Source organism: Saccostrea cucullata, unplaced genomic scaffold, assembly GCF_032062105.1.
Source record: "Saccostrea cucullata isolate Sc308-1 unplaced genomic scaffold, CSIRO_AGI_Scuc_v1 ctg10371, whole genome shotgun sequence".
Lineage (NCBI taxonomy): Eukaryota > Metazoa > Mollusca > Bivalvia > Ostreida > Ostreidae > Saccostrea > Saccostrea cuccullata.
Window position 1 is genome coordinate 8840 of NW_026929597.1, and position 17551 is coordinate 26390.

General features: G+C 34.1%; 1 long non-coding RNA gene across 1 annotated transcript; it reads right to left on the bottom strand.

The window, feature by feature from the left end:
- Positions 1-251: 251 nt before the first annotated feature.
- Positions 252-2360, bottom strand: LOC134281370 (uncharacterized). Its single transcript, XR_009995070.1, has 3 exons — positions 2226-2360; positions 1785-1915; positions 252-388 (listed from the first exon to the last, which is right to left on the bottom strand). It is a non-coding gene; the product is annotated as an uncharacterized LOC134281370 (long non-coding RNA).
- Positions 2361-17551: the final 15191 nt, after the last annotated feature.

Sequence of the window (17551 nt, forward strand, 5' to 3'; positions counted from 1 at the left end):
ACAAAGTTTTGTTATAAAACAGCAAATTATATAAGGAATACAACATACACAGAAGACCTTACATAGATTTACAATGTGCTTGTGGTTCTATGAATTGTTTTCATTCAATACATGTATGGCCCAGGTTGAACAAATCACACAAGTCTCTAATGCTGGTGACAGTTGAGCCCTGTGTCATGATGTCCACAATAAATGGAATATTTTTTCAGGAGAGCTTCTACCATGGCAGGCCCTTGAATGCCAGACAGTTTTATTTTTATTCCTGTGGTAAATTTGTCTTTGATGATTGTACTAAAATATTGGTACATACATCCCAACATCAGTGGTGATTTCTTTTCTAGAGATTATCTACACGATTCCATTCACAACTGTCTCTTGGCAGAATTTTCTACAAAGTGTATAATTGAAAAAAAATTAGGAATATCTCACAATGTTTATTTAACAAAAATAATTTCACATTATGTATCTGACTTTCAATAAATGAAATCAAGGACTTCAAATAACCTTTTATGATAAACCGGGTATTTTACATGTAATATATTTTCTAGGGAAGTCAATTTTACCGGGTACTCGATCCAAGGTCCAAGTATCGAATACTAAAAATAGGTACTCCTTTACTTGGATGTATATTATTTCTTATTTCAAGGTACACATTTTTATCAGAAAGTTATCAATTATAACTAAAACATGCAAATGGTAATTAGCATGTCTTCATCTACACTTAGCTGTAAAACACCCGTTATCGCCTTGATCTGCATTCATTCATTCAATGAAATCTGACATGCAAAGAAATTAATGCCACTATACCCACTTCAAGAATGAAGTGGGTATACAGAAATAACAAAAGATTCAAAACTGCTGAAAGTGAACTTATGTAGTAAGTTTAGTGTAAATATACTGGAAACAACCAACAAATGAAATAATATAAGACTAGCGATCCTGACCAACAACATCCGTCCCCTCTCTTTCGCTAGTTATATAACCTACATGTGCAGTTTTTCAAATAGATCCAATTAAAAGAAACTTTTGTAATTTTGGGTGTATTTAAGGAATAACTGTCTTATTTTTCGATTTCATGAAGTGATCAATAGATTGGCTTGCGTGATAATTTGCATAAACGCTGAAGGCGTTTATGCATAAAATTATCACGCAGGCCAATCGATTGATCATCTTCATGAAATTGAAAAATCTGACAGTTATTCCTTATATTTACATGCTTTGATTCCGCCAATCCACGTGCTCCAAGCACTGCTTCTGTCTAGCTGTTTGTCCCGCCCTGCACGTGGTTTTTTTGGAACCCCGCCAAAACATTGATGGGGAAATAAAGTACATTTACATTTGGTAATTTTTTCTAGGACAAAGACATTGGAAATGTAAATATTGTGCATTTGTGTTTTATTTGATAACTAATTTTAGTACCAAAAATTATTTCCAATGGAATTGATAATTATTTGTACATGTCATGAAAAAGTCAGATATCGAGTAAGCGATTATTAAACATGTTAAATATTGACCGATTTGACTTTTCTAATATTTTTTTGTATTTGTTTTCTCTTTCAAAAGCCTACTATTACAAGTAATCATGTATTTGCATGTATTTAAAAAAAATGAAAAGAAAATAAGTCAACAAAAATAAGAAAAGTCAAAATATACTTTCAAAAATAGTATTCGGTTCAGTTTTGCCATCATAACAAGAGGATTTGTTATGCTGTATAAAAAATATGTATCATAAATTATGAAAATTTTTTACCTTAGCTAGAAATATAATAAATTGATGTACTCACCTTCAGAAAAGTGTTTCTGGTTGTGCTGAGTTGAGTTTTCTTCTGCCATTTAGAGGTGGCACAGGGCAAATCCACAATGCAATCTTGATTATATCCCCTTTCTGTTAGCTGCCTCCGTAGCAGGGACACATCTATACAAAACACAATGTAGTTCTTATGCTTGCGTCTTAATTTCTGTCCAGATTTTACAGTTTGGCCCATCCTTCAACATACATGTATTAACATTAAATGAGAAAGGATATATAAATGTATACACAAACTCGGCATGATAATTCCTCAAATAATTTTAGAGTACCAGGTCGTTCGATAAGACCCGACCATAACAGCTATCATATTACGCTATCTAAAGCATGCCTGCATAGGGAGGCGACATTTTCAGGTTAAAACAATCAAAGATAAGGGTGACAATAAAAGATAGGCTAATCACGCAGCGTGAGTTACCTTGTTTATTTTGAAGAGAAGGCCTGTCACTTCCAGTCAACCATTGTAAATCATTTGTGCTCCGCGTGGGTTTGTTGACAATAATTTCACGCTGAATCGTCTATATGTTAGATTATTATGCAATTTGTAGTACACAATTGATAAAAGGAGTTACATACCTCTTTTCTTCTATTTTATACAAGATTATTGAAAAGATAAGTTCCTCAGTAGCTATGTACCTGTCATTAATTCTTAAACATAATTACCTACTTGAACTATTTTATCCCTCGTAGTATTTCTAAAGATCGGTTCAGTACCCCGTGCTAATCAAATGTTGAACCCGATTTGTTTATGTTTTAGACATACAGAGTTGTCGTTCGTTCTTCTCTCAAACGTGAAACGTATCAGCAGTATTAAAGTAACTGTTCGTTCTATTAATAGGCTATTATTTTAATTGGACTTTTTTACATTAATCAAACTAAATTGTTAAAATAAATTCGCCATAACACACGCTTTTTGATATGATAATAACGATAAAGATTGGGAAGGGGGTCGAATATGATTAAGCGGGTTGTATGCCCTTAGTTTAAGATACATCCGTTTGGTGTACCATGAAACGGGGCAAACATCTTGAGAGGTCGAAAGGTCAACAAAGCATGCAAAAGTAAAAGGCGGCTTCCGCCTAAAAAAGTATCATGAGTATTGTTTGGTATTTTTAAAAGTTAAAAAATGATACATGTATTACTATAACATAGTGGCAATCGCATCATCTCAGGGTCTTTCCGTCAGAGGTCGGAAAAACAACCTCGAATGTATTTACATCACCTGATGTTGAAAAGTTATACATTTCCTGTTTATTCAAATATAGGATAGACGAAGTCCCTTCTATAGTATATTTTAGGTAATATCATCACATTGAATAAAGTTAAACTCCATATTCCACAGATAAAAGGTCTTCATGCATTTATTTCAAAGATCGTGAAAAGGGGGTTATTGTCATGGCGTCTACCTAATACATTCGAGTTCGTTTTTCAGCTATCAGAAAGGCCCGAGAAGTTGCGATTGAACATAGTGGGGATATTTGTACTTTTATTACCAGTCCCTGGTAGAGTATCTGAAATAAGAACATACTGAGGTTGTCAAACACTTGAATTCATATGGTTACTGGTATCTGTTACATGAGAACATAGCGGGGTTGTTTGTTTAACACCGTGAGGTTACTAAGATGTCTGATATTTTCTATCGGAACATAGTGGGGTTGTTGTCTAACACTTTGTGGGGTTAGTGTTGTCTATTATCTTTATATAAGAACATAGTGGGGTTGTAACACTTTATCGGGTAAGTATTGTCTATTATCTTTATTAGAGTACATAGTGGGTTGTTGTCCTAACACTTTATGGGGGTAGTGTTGTCTATTATCTTTATATCATATAAGAACATAGTGGGGTTGTTACATTATATCGGGTAAGTGTTGTCTATTATCTTTATAATAGTACATAGTGGGGTTGTTGTCCTAAAACTTTATGGGGTTAGTGTCGTCTATTATCTTCACAAGAGTACATAGTGGGGTTGTTGTCCTAACACTTTGTGGAGTAAATGTTGTCTATTATCTTTATATAAGAACATAGTGAGGTCATAATACTTTATGGGGTATATGTTGTCTTTTATCTCTATATAAAAACATAGTGGGGTTGTTACACTTTATGGGCTTAGTGTTGTCTATTATCTTTATTAGAGTACATAGTGGGGTTGTTGTCCTAACCCTTTATGGGGTTAGTATTGTCTATTATCTTTACAAGAGTACATAGTGGGGTTGTTGTCCTAACCCTTTATGGGGTTAGTGTTGTCTATTATCTTTACAAGAGTACATAGTGGGGTTGTTGTCCTAACACTTTATGGGTTTAGTGTTGTCTATTATCTTCACAAGAGTACATAGTGGGGATGTTGTCCAAACACTTTGTGGGGTTAATATTGTCTATTATCTTTATATAAGAACATAGTGGGGTCATAATACTTTATGGGGTTAGTGTTGTCTATTATCTTTATATAAAAACAAAGTGGGGTTGTTACACTTTATGGGGTTAGTTTGTCTATTATCTTTATTAGAGTACATAGTGGGGTTGTTGTCCTAACACTTTATGGGGTTAGTGTGGTCTATTATCTTTATTAGAGTACATAGTGGGTTTGTTGTCCTATCACTTTATGGTGTTAGTGTTGTCTATTATCTTTATCAGAGTACATGGTGGGGTTGTTGTCCTAACACTTTGTGGGGTTAGTGTTTTGTATTATCTTCATTAGAGTACATAGTGGGGTTGTTTGGCTTATACTTTATGGGTTAGTGTTGTCTGTTATATCTATGTAACATAGTGGTGTTGTTATACCCCCCGCTTGAAAAGCTGGAGGGTATATAGTAATCGTTAATTCCGTCCGTCTGTACGTCTGTCCGTCCGTCCGTCCGTCTGTCCGTCCGTCCATCCGTCTGTCCGTCCGTCCGTCTGTTACGCTTTGGGGTACCCATCTCTTATCGGCAACTCCTCTCATACCACTGAATGAAATTTGATGAAACTTTCACAGAATCTTTATTACATATTGCCATTGTGCACCTCCTCTTTTACTTTTTGATCCGACACATATTTTGGGTTTTCCAGCCACAGGAAACATGGACTTTTTCACCAGTTATAACCATATGGGAGGCGGGGGGTATCATTTAGTGAGCTCATCGCTCACAGTACCTCTAGTTTGTTTAACACTTTGTGGAGTATTCTTGTCTATCATCTTTAGGTGAAAACATGATAGGTTAGTTTACTTTAGTGCATGTTTTTCTCAAATAAGAACATTTTTGCATTGTTACTGGTATTATGTAGTAGAAAATGTTATTGCTATTTCCCTTCTAAGTTCTTCAGATAAACAGTAACAATTTTAAGCATTGGTGATTAGTTGCTTGTAAAGTTGACTTGATATTAACCCTGTAAATAATTTATATTCTTTAATCCCACAAATATAGATCTTTAACCCAACAATATATATAGATCTCTAACCCCACAAATATAGATAATCACCCTCAAATATACTACTTGTTTGAATTCCTAATGAAACCTCTTAAGTCACCATTATACTAGTAATAACCCCACAAAGCAAAATGATAACCCCGCACCTTCCGTAAAATGCACAATGTACCTCTCAACTGTATAGCCGTCTGTATAAAATTTTTCAAAATGCTACTCCTCTTACAGTTTAGGTCTGATTTCATTCTAACTTGGCACACAAGACTACACTAAGGTACATAGTATAGTGCATCAGATTTTTATTTTGATGAACGGTGTTGCCATGGTTACTTAAAATAGAATTTTCTTAGAAATTTTTTTAGATAGCTTCTACTCATTTTGGTCTGATTTCAATCTAACATGGCACACAAGTAGACTAAACCAAGATACATAGTTCAGTGCATCAATTTTTGATTTCAGTTATTAAAAGATATTTTTGTGAAATACTTTTGAAATGCTACTCCTCCTACAGTTTTTGATTGATTGTAATACATGTATAATGTGACGTGGAAGTAGACTACACTGAGATATATAATTGTCTTTATTGTTTTTTATTTTAATGAATGAGGTTCCCATGATAATTTAGATTGAAATTTCTGTAAATTTTTTAGCTCTACTGGTCAGAGACCAGAAGAGCTAATGCGATAGTAAGGTGTCTGTCGTCTAGCTGTCTGTCCGTCTGTCTGTAAACAATTTTTCAAAACACTACTCTTCCAACAGTTTTGGTCCGATTTCAATATAACTTGGCACACAATTAGACTACACTAAGATACATAAAATAATGCATCGATTTTTGATTTCGATGAACGGTGTTGCCATTTCTAAAAATAGAAATGTCTGTGAAATTCCTTTAAAATGCTCCTCCTCCTTCAGTTTTGGTTTGATTTCAGTATAACTTGGCACACAAGTAGACTTCACTAAGATACATAAATCAGTGCATCGGTTTTTGATTTCCATGAACAGTGTTGCCATGGTTACTAAAAATGGAATATTCTGTGAAATTCCTTTAAAACGCTGATTTCAATATAACTTGGCACACAAGTAGACTACACTGTGATACATGCTTAGTCTAGTAATATGGTGCATCAGTTTTTGATTGCGATGAATGGTGTTGCCATTGTTACTAAAAATAGAAATATCTGTGAAATGTGTTTAAAACTTGGTCTGATGGCAATAGCTTCTTTTCCCATCCTTTGTTATGAGTACAAACCAGTAGAGCTACAGTCTCGACAGAGACTTCTGGTTTGAAAAGACTTTTCCTCCAGTTGTAGCCCTATTGCTTTCTTTCGATAAAAAGAAACTACATTAAGGATCATTACGCTATTTATTGCTGTGGCAAAGTTTCAAGTCTGACTGTTACTTTTTTTCCTTCCTTTGTTATAAGTACAAACCTGTAGAGCTACACTCATTTAATTTCGTTTCCAAGTTTCTGTTGATCATTAGTGCAGGTTATGACTTTCAGAGTCATAAAAGTTTATATTCATAGACACTAACGTTGTAATACATGAAATAAATAACAAAAAATAACAAAAATAAAATTGCTTCTGCTTGATTTAGATCAATTCCACCACTGACCTGGAGGAAAATGCAGATGTTTTAAGTGTGTGGACGGGAGGTATCACTTTGAAAGAGAGTAACTTTCTGGGCAGTGTAACAGGGGAGACCAGGGAAGACACAGGAATTCTACTCACAAAATAACTATCTTATCCTACAACTTAGCATGGATCACACAGTTATCAATAATGGATTTACTGCAGACTTTGAAACAGGTGTGATACTAAGTATTTAAGATATAGTCCATATGGTAGCAGAGTGTATGTATTCTAGTGCCCAGTAATTACCGGTATTCTTAAAGTGCAAAGTTAACATAATTTATAGAAATTGCTGCATACATTATACTTTACAAAAGAAATGCAAAAAAAAATTATGATAGAAAAATTAATACAATTAAATTTTCAACAATTTTAAGAAAAATGAAATTCCAGTTATTAATGTGATAAAAACCCTGTATAACTGTCTATGACATAATATCCACGATGTATTCATCTTGTCTGTTTGTACTGTAATATGTGTACTTTTATATTTAATGATTCAACATGTAATACAATGCATTATTTCAAAGTTTAAACAAGATGATATGGCCATCTTTAAAAAAAATGGTTTGTTTGTCCTCTCCAAAACATTTTTAGCTCACCTTAATTACCTGTTGTCTATTGTCCGTCTGTCTGTTTGTAAACTTTTAATTTCTTCTCAAGTCCCACCCGGCCAATTTTAACCAAACTTTGCACAAAGTATCCTTGGGTCAAGGGGAGTTAAAATTGTTCTAATGAAGGGCAAAAACCCCTTACAATTAGAGATAATGAAGAAAAGACAAAAGACAAAAATAGTGTGGGGTCATTAAAAATCACTTGACCTGAAATGCTGAAACTTGTGTGGAAGCATTCTTGGGTAATGCTGATTCTAAATTGTTCAATGGGCCTCTTGTTTACTTTACCCTAAATTATTATGTTGAAATTTTCTACAAAAAAAAAACAAAAACAAAAAAACAATCACACCTACATACCGACTCATTTTTTTAAAAAAAACTCAGAGTCAGGAGAGAACATAAAAACATTATATTAAAGATGGCATAATTATGATTTTTTTAAATGGTTTACATCCTTGTTTGATCAAATCACAGTTGATGAGACCAAAATTTGGAATAATGAGAAAATGCTAAATGCTAGCAGTAGCTGGCAGACTTTGGAATCACCAGTGTATGGCCAGGCTGTTCCCTTTGGACTACAATTAGAGTGGTTAATAACAGCAGAATCATACACAGTGGTTTCTTTGGAGGTATAATCTTTCATTTTGATGTATTCCCCAACAAGAGTATTTTAAAGCACACAAGACTTTTTGTACATCTGTAGGGAGAAGATACATTTATGAGATATTGTTACATTAGAAAAATCAAGTAAAAATGTACCAAAAATTAAATTGTCCTCTGTTTTAAGGTTTTACCAAAAATGTTTAAATATGTTCGTAATTTTCTTTCAAATGTACAAAATTCACAATATTTCATTAAAAAATTTGATAATAAAAAGTTTTTTTTATAGGATATCTTATTATTCTAATATTTGAATCAAATAAGGTGAAATAATGAACTTTCCTTATTGCAGTTTACAGTAGTAGATCTACCTACAGATGGTTCCCTGAAAGTTTACGATGGAGAGGATCTGATGGCTCCCCTTTGTTTTCTCAATAACTGAAACCCCAGAACATCCATTCTACATTTCCCCAGAGCAAAACCGTACGAATTGTGTTATCAACCAATATACATGAGTATGGAAAGTATCGTGGAGTTCAACTTAAATACAAAGAAGGTAATACATGAATAAAAGACTGTGAGAAATTAAGTTAAATTTTATTCTTGATTTCACATTAATCTCAGGAAACTTCTGGCCTTTCCAATTGGAAGAATTTAGCAACATTTGCTAAAATGAGAAAAGCATAGGCACTTGCAAACATATTTTTCTTGTCAAATAAAATTACTCATCAAATTAGACACTTTACCCGGTACATATTTTTCTTCAAGTGCTGTCCTAATGACTTATTTTTTCACATGAAAATTTATGAAAAGAATTCTTCTAGATCATGACACGATTGTTTTGCTGGTCTTGAAGTTCTTTGTCATTTTATGGAGATATATCATTACAACTGAAAAGGCAAATCCTGGACAGGGATTGTTTTTAATATGGGTCCACTTACTTAATTTCCAGAAATAAACAGAAAATTTCGTTATAAGGTCTTAGTTCTTGCATTTACTAAGAGGTTACAAATTGTCATTTTTAGCTCTTCTGGTCAGAGACCAGAAGAGCTTATGCGATAGTAAGTTGTCCGTCCGTCTGTCTGTCTGTCTGTAAACAATTTTTCTAAACGCTACTCCTCATACAGTTTTGGTCTGATTTCAGAATAACTTGGCACACAAGTAGACTACACTAAGATACATAAAATAGTGCACCGGTTTTTGATTTCGATTAACGGTGTTGCCATGGTTATTAAAAATAGAAATTTTTGTATAATTCCTTTAAAATACAGTTTTGGTCTGATTTCAATATAACTTGGCACACAAGTAGACTACACTAAGATGCATAGAATAGTGCATCGGTTTCTGATTTTGATGAACGGTGTTGCCATGGTTACTAAAATGGAATTTTCTGTGAAATTCTTTTAAAATGCTACTCCTTCTACAGTTTTGTTCGATTTCAATATAACTTGGCACACAAGTAAACTACACTAAGATAAATCAGTTTTTGATTTTGATGAACGGTGTTGCCATGGTTACTAAAAATAGAATTTTCTGTGAAATTCCTTTAAAATGCTACTCTTCCGACAGTTTAGGTCTGATTTCAGTATAACTTGGCACACAAGTAGACTACACTAAGATACATAAAACAATGCATTGGTTTTGATTTTGATGAACGGTGTTGCCATGGTTACTAGAAATAGAATTTTCTGTGAAATTCCTTTAAAACGCTAATCCTTCTACAGTTTTGGTCTGATTTCAATATAACTTGGCACAAAGTAAACTACACTAGCTTTTAGATAAATAATTTACTGCATCAGTTTTGATTTCGTTGAACGGTGTTGCCCTGGTTACTATAAATAGAAATTTCTGTGAAATACTTTCAGAATGCTACTCCTTCTACAGTTTTGGTCTGATTTCAATAGAATTTCGCACACAAGTAGACTATACTGTGAAATATACAAGTAATTAAGTTAATCTGTTTTTGATTTCGATGAACGTTGTTGCCATTGTTACTAAAAATAGAAATGTCTGAAATTCCTTTAAAAGCTACTCCTTCTACAGTTTTGGTCTGATGACAATGGCTTCTTTTCTCATCCTTTGTCATAAGTACAAACCAGTCGAGCTACAGTCTCGACAGAGACATCTGGTTATTTTTTGCAAGCATTTAAGCAATAACTCATTTTTTGAAAGATATAGTCTCATAACTGCAAGGGTGTTTGCAAAGAAATTGAGTAATGAGTTATATCTTTCAAAAAATAATGATTCATAGCTTATTTTTACATTTTTTAAAATTCTCTGCCTTGACTGCAAATGTGATTTATATTAAAAAACCTACAGCTTTATGTATTATCCTTTGTGTAAGCTACACTTAATGGAACCGCCAAAATAACAGCTTCTGGTCAATGTGAGCATGATTTTTTGATTTTCGCTTATGACGTTGCAATTCCCCGGCTTTCAATGATTGTGACGTCAAACTAAAACGCAAATTTTAACCTGTTTACCCTCTTTCCATGTTACCGTGTTTTGAGTGCAATAGATTTCAATTCGCTTTATATGCAAAGAAACAAATTTGATCAATCCATGGCCCCAAGTCAGGTATGAACTGATGAAGTTTAAAAAAAAATTCAAAGAATCATTAAAAATTGGCTTTCTCAAGAATGGACTCCAGATAGTGAAACCTTGAAGTCAGTTTTAAAGTGCAAAATCAAATCTGGTCTGGAGGAGGATTAAAACATGCTTAACAAAGTACCAGGGACAGACAATTTAGCTTCATTATATAATAAAAGTAATTTGTAAGGGCCCCGCTCTGTGGACGCCCTATAGTGATGGGTCTTTTCGTCCATCTGTCCATCCAAGATCTCTTGTCTGGAGCATATCTTCTCTGTCCTTGGCCCAGTCTGGCTCGCACATCACACAAAGAGTGCCTTTGGGAAAAGGTTGTTGAGTGACCTTCAACCATGTTTCTAGGTCTAAAGTCAAGGTCATAGGAGAATTATATGAAAAATCCTTGTCCGCAGCATATCTTCTCTCCCCTTTGTCCAATGTGGCTCTGCTTCATTCACAGGCTCCTATGGTCAATGGGTATGCAGTGACTTTGAACAAAATTTATAGGTCTAAGATCAAGGTCATAGCAGAATTACGGCAGGTGTGACCGGTCAGCAGGGGATGCTCACTCCTCCATGGCACCTGATCCCACCTCTGATGTTTTGGAGGTCCTTGTTTGCTCTGCTCCTATTTTGTATTGTTTTATGGACTTTGATATTGAATACTATGCGTTATCTTCATATCCTTCATCCTGGTTTTTGATAGAGGATAGGCAACGTTCATGATTTTTGTGCTGTTTTTTGATAGAGGGTATTGAGTACTTGTGATTTTCGTGCCATTTTTAGCTCACCTGAGCCGAAGGCTCAAGTGAACTTTTCTAATCACATTTTGTCCGTCGTCCGTCCGTCTATCCATCAAGCTGTCTGTCCGTCTGTAAACTTTTCAAGAACCAGTGGACCAAATTTGACCACACTTGGTACAAAGTATCCTTGGATGAAGGGAACTTCAAATTGTCAAAGTGAAGGGCCAAGTCCCCTCACAAGGGGAGATAATTAATAAAAGACAAAAATAGGGTGGGGTCATTAAAAAATCTTCTCAAGAACCACTGGGCCAGAAAAGCTGAAACTTATGTGGAAGCATCCTGGGGTAGTATAGTTTTTAATTGTTAAATTGTTCAAATCATGACCCCCAGGGGTTGGGTGGAGTCACAATAGAGAATCAAAGTTTTACATAGAAATATATAGGAAAAATCTTTAAAAATCTTCTTCTCAAGAACCACTGGGCCAGAAAAGCTGAAACTTATGTGGAAGCATCCTTGGTTAGTTTAGATTCTAAATTGTTCAAATCATGACCCCCGGGGGTTTGGCAGGGCCACAATAGGGAATCACAGTTTTACGTAGAAATATATAGGAAAAAAACTTTAAAAATCTTCTTCTCAAGAACCCTGCAAGGGCCAGAAAAGCTGAAACTTATGTGGAAGCATCCTGGGTTAGTGTAGATTTCAAATTTTCCAAATCATGTCCCCCAGGGGTATGGCGGGGCCACAATATGGAATTAAAGTTTTACATAGAAATGTATAGGAAAAAACTTTAAAAAAAAAAAAAAAGTTTCTCAAAAAAAAAAACCAGGCCAGAAAAGCTTAAATTGTGTGGAAGAATCCTGGATATTGTAGTTTTTTAAATTGTCCAAATCATGACCCGTGGGGTAGGGTCGGGTCACAATAGGTATTTCGCAGCATTGTTAAGGCTTGAAAAAAGGGGATGGGGCCTAATTTAATTTATATGGGAAATGTTTACTATGACGTCACACAAAAATTGTTACATTTTGTATTCCTCACAATACTAGAAAATCAAATACTTTGCAATTTTAAACTGTATTAGCATAATAAACAACATCAAAACTTATCAATGCATTAAAAATAGTTGCTAGTTAAATCCCAGACAACAGTTTATAAACAAATCACTGATCGCAGCAAAATTGTCAACATGACGTCATTATGGTAAAAATTACTTATTTTATGTGCTGTGAAAGGCAGGTAAGGTGTATTTTTTACAATGTAAAATGCATTTTATAATTAAGCAGAATATTATCTACATATTTAAGATAGGCTATTAATACCAATTCACAACCTTTGTTTAGTGCAATTATTCAATGATTAGCAAGAGAATGTATCAATTAATTTTACCGCCGTGTTTATATGTACGGATTTGGCATGTTTAACTTCGAGGTGGCTTATTAAATCGCCTTTTTGCAAGAGCATACACTTACTGGATGTTAGCCAATTTTTTAATATAAATAAAGGATGGTTTCCTTAACTTGAAAAGTGCTGCTGCTTTCTTTAAATCGAGAGTGTGACTTAATGAGGATATACGTGTAAAATACTTGGTAAAGGTCATACATATTTCGACATGGGCATATTTACTTGAAATTTTACTAATAAAGTGCGAATTCTATATAAAGCAGCAGCACTTTCTAAAAAGTACAAAGTATGCAGAAACAATTGGTAACTTAATTTTTTTATTTCAACTACGTATGCGCTAATGATATTGAAATTTGTTGATCATCCTCCATCAGTACACATACTATGCATTTATCACGTGACTGTCCATTGATGGGACCTAACTTAATTCAGTACAGAGTGGGATATACTTTATTATTTCAAAAAATATTTAAGTTATGTAATAATAAAACGGCTTTGTAAAAATAAATTCAGTTTTAAAAAAGTTCCCGTTTTTTGCACGTCTATATTCAATTGATTTCTTCATAGTAAGCTTTAACAGTGCTGCGTACAAGGGGGAAATCTGGTAAAAAAAACAGCATGGTCAAAGCTTCTCTCAGGTGAGCGATGTGGCCCATGGGCCTCTTGTTTCATATTTCATTTCATCATACAAATACTATTATAAACATTTTTTTATTTAATTATTTTTTCAGAGAGTAGTTTTATTTGGGTCCCCTTTAGACTCGAACAACACATCCCTTAATAGTAATATTCCTTTTCAGAATAAAGACTTTTCAGATTTCTTAAATTTTCATGTTCATTGCTGAAAGTAGGGCCCTTCGATATGGCCCATCTCAATGATATCTAGTTACATGTTAAGTTTACAATATATTTTAAAGTCACAGGAAATGAAAATCACTGCGCTTAAGTTTCAATGCATTATAATCATGATCGCTATAAGCATGTTTTACTATATGTTAATGATTTTCAGGCTGTATGTTGGATTTGACGCAGCAGGGAAAAATCTACTCACCTGGCTACCAGATTAACAGCTATCCCTCCAATGTCACCTGTACTTGGCATATTCACAAAAAGAGTGGAGAAACTAGACCTATTTCTCTTCGCTTCACAGATTTCAAATTGAAGAATAATTCTGATTATGTAGAGGTACATTGTTATGGGTCAGAATAACCATAAGGCCACAATTAAAATATTGTTGGTTTGGGGTTGCCGACCCATTCTTAATACATTTGGGTCGGTTGGTAGGGGAAATGTTTTTTTTTCAATTTCAGAAATGTTATTATAAGTATCCGGGCGTGCCGCGTCATGGGTTTCTGATTGTTTAACAACTGCAGTCCGAATTGATTCCCACTTGTTATTTATTTTCAAACCCTATTAGTTTTAAACCTTTAATTATTAAACATGGCAATAAAAATCGCAGTTTTTGAATTGGCATAAACTGATAAAGTTGTTTTCTTATGCACAGATTCAAGCATGGCCGCTAGATTCATCTACAGTGTAGCAAATCGGACATAACATTGTACCTTGAAATTTCTAATTCAAACTGGTATAACTGATTTGTCAGTATATTTTCGCCATAACACACATGACCGCTGAGAGTCATGCCATCAACTTCTGTTATGCAGAGTTTACCGCATTCGATAGCCATGCTTGGATTTGTGATACGCATATTCAACATCACATAGACACTTTCACATGAAGACTGTTCGATCAATCAAGCGTTTACATGATTCTTTCCTATTTTGTATATTACTCAAACGTACAGACACCTAAATCCGGATATATAGAAGGAAAAAAAATTACGATCTGTATCAGTTGAAAAAATACTTCGGACCGCACGGATTTACCTGGCCGGCAACGCCAAATAAAGCTTATTGTATTTTTGGCCAAAATGCCAGCAAAGATCAATCACACACTTAACAATAATTTATTTACAGTAATATATATGGATCATAAAGTACAAACTTAGCAAAAATCTAAAAAAAACATACAACAGAGTGTCCGTTGCTGCACACAATGTCCCAGTGAAAATATATCCCAGTCTCTTGGTACGCCACTATTACTTGTACATCAGTGGTGCTTATACGACAAATGTATATCATGCTTACAATTGACAGAGTATTTATACATTATCATAAATCTAGAATATTCCAGAAGTTGTTAAGACATGGTTTTACTGGAACAACCTGGACATACACAAATGTTCTAGAAAAATGACATGGAATGTTCAAGAAACTTCTTAATGTTACTAATTATGATGAAACAATACAAATACAACACACCTCACAACACCTCCCCCTTAAAAGTTTGAATGTCAATGAAAAACTTATTGTAAAACATATGTACATTAATACAAAATCTGGTATCTTTACGATACTCTTGACAAGGCATCTGCAATAACATTGTCTTTGCCTTTATTGTTACATTGTATTCTTGTAACAACAAACTCCATCTAGTCAATCTTTGATTCTTGTTTGACAATATATGCAAAAATGTCAGAGGGTTGTGATCCGTAAATACAAGAATTGGATGTAAAGTAACATTCAAATAAACATCAAAATGCTGTAAGGCTAACAACAAAGCAAGGCATTCCTTTTCAATGGTGGAATACTTTTGTTGACATTTTGTAAGTTTCTTTGAAAAATAAGAATGTTCTTAAAGCAAAGCTGCTCCGATTCCAACATCACTAGCATCAACAGTTAGCTTAAATTGCTTAGAAAAATCTGGAGTAGACAAAACTGGATTGCTCTTAAGGACAGATTTGATTTCATGAAATGATTTTTCACAGCCCTTTGTCCATTCAAAGTTAACCCTCTTTTGTAAGGGGACTAACTACTGAGGAAAAATTTGGACAAAATTTTCTGTAAAACCCAGCCATGCCCAAAACCCTCATTAACCTTTTCTTGTTTGTAGGAATCGGGAACTTTGCAACAGCTTCCACTCTAGCCATAATGGGTGTAACATAACCTTGACCTACTTTGTGACCTAAATACTCTACATAAGCATGACAAAATTCGCTTTTTTTAAGGTTCACAGTTAGGTTTGTTTTAGCTAAAATGTCAAAATAAAGCACGCATGATTCAGAGATGTTCGTCCCATGTGTCACTGTATATGATGACATCATCAATGTAGGCCTCGCATCCCTGAAGGTCCTGAAGAAGGGAGTGAATCATCCTTTGGAATGTAGTGATGATATTTTTCATGCCAAAAGGCATTACTTTATACTAGCTGGTCTGATCATAGAAAAAATACTTCTAACGGCAAATAATTATTATTTGGTCCAGCATAGTTTTTTTTAACCTATTTCGAGTATGCTGAATCCGAAAAAATATGCTGGCCTTCTATGAAAATGGCGTTTAAGAGGTTAAAATGGCGATTCAAAATGGCGGACATCCAATTTTTCTATTTTTTTCTTAATATCGTTCAAAAAGGAGAAATAATGTGTGAATACCTCACTGAGTGTAATACAAGTATAAATAATAATAGAATGCTAACATTATTAGTTTGACTCAGAAAATTTAGTCGTCTTATTCTATAATTTCCTTTGATTTTTTGGTCTATTGATCTATATTCGTCTTTTCTTGTTCAACATTTTACATTTGAAAATATCCATACACTGCAGATTTGTATTTTTTCCTCTGCATCTCACTACCTACAACTCAGTAATCATTGTAAGTTAACGGAGTTATAATTCAAAATGGCGAATATTCATCTTTTTTAAAAAAATATTTCTTAATGTCATTTACAGGTTAGTGAATACTTGAGGTAGTACAACTACATGTACTTAAAATGCCAATAGAACACTAATTTAATCACTTTAAATCGGAAAATTTAACGACTTTTCAAATTAGCTCAAAATGGCGATTCAAGATGACGTCTTATACACTCGAATTCGTAGAAACTCTTAATTCTGGTTCGGTTTGCAGAAAAAAAATTACAGTTTGCTTTTTATATATATATCATATAAAGTATATTGATTAGTCCATTAAATATGAACAAAATATACTTGAAAACACTTAAGATTTTCCAAATTTCCCCCTTCGTATTTTACCGTACGTGTTTCAAAGCCTTTGAACCCCCGTCCACCTAAAATCACTCCCGAATCTTGTCATTATCAACTCGCACTTCTACCTCAACATCCCTCGGCACACCATCAAATATAACTGAAGAAATTTCTGTCCGATTTCATCGAACACTTTGTTCTTGCTTTTTAAAACTTATAAGAACTTAGTATTATCCCTTAACTTCTTTTATTCCATGTGTATTTGGTATATGTTGCAGTCTGTCTTCGGAATTTTGGTATTTTCAACACTCAAGTAAAATGGTGCCCCGTGTCAAGGATGACAACCCCCTTGGCATGTAAAAGATCGTTTCTCTGGAGTTCGACAAAGAGTAAGCTCACTGGGGGCCGCCAGAGAAACCAAAATTCTTCAAAAACCGATTATTTAAACTGATAGTTCGCCGAAACATGGCTGAAAAATTGCCGACTCGGCGTTAAACAATATACAATCAATCAACCAACACTCAAGGAACAACACATTTATGTCAAATGTATATTTTGTTATCCAAAACCAATGCAAAATGAACTAGATATACTGTGAGCGATTAGCTCACTAAATGATACCCGGTCTCCCATATGAATATAATGACAGTGTCCATGTTTTGTTATGGGAAACCCAAATTATGTGTCAGAACAAAAGGTAAAATAGGAGGTCACAATGGCAATATGTAA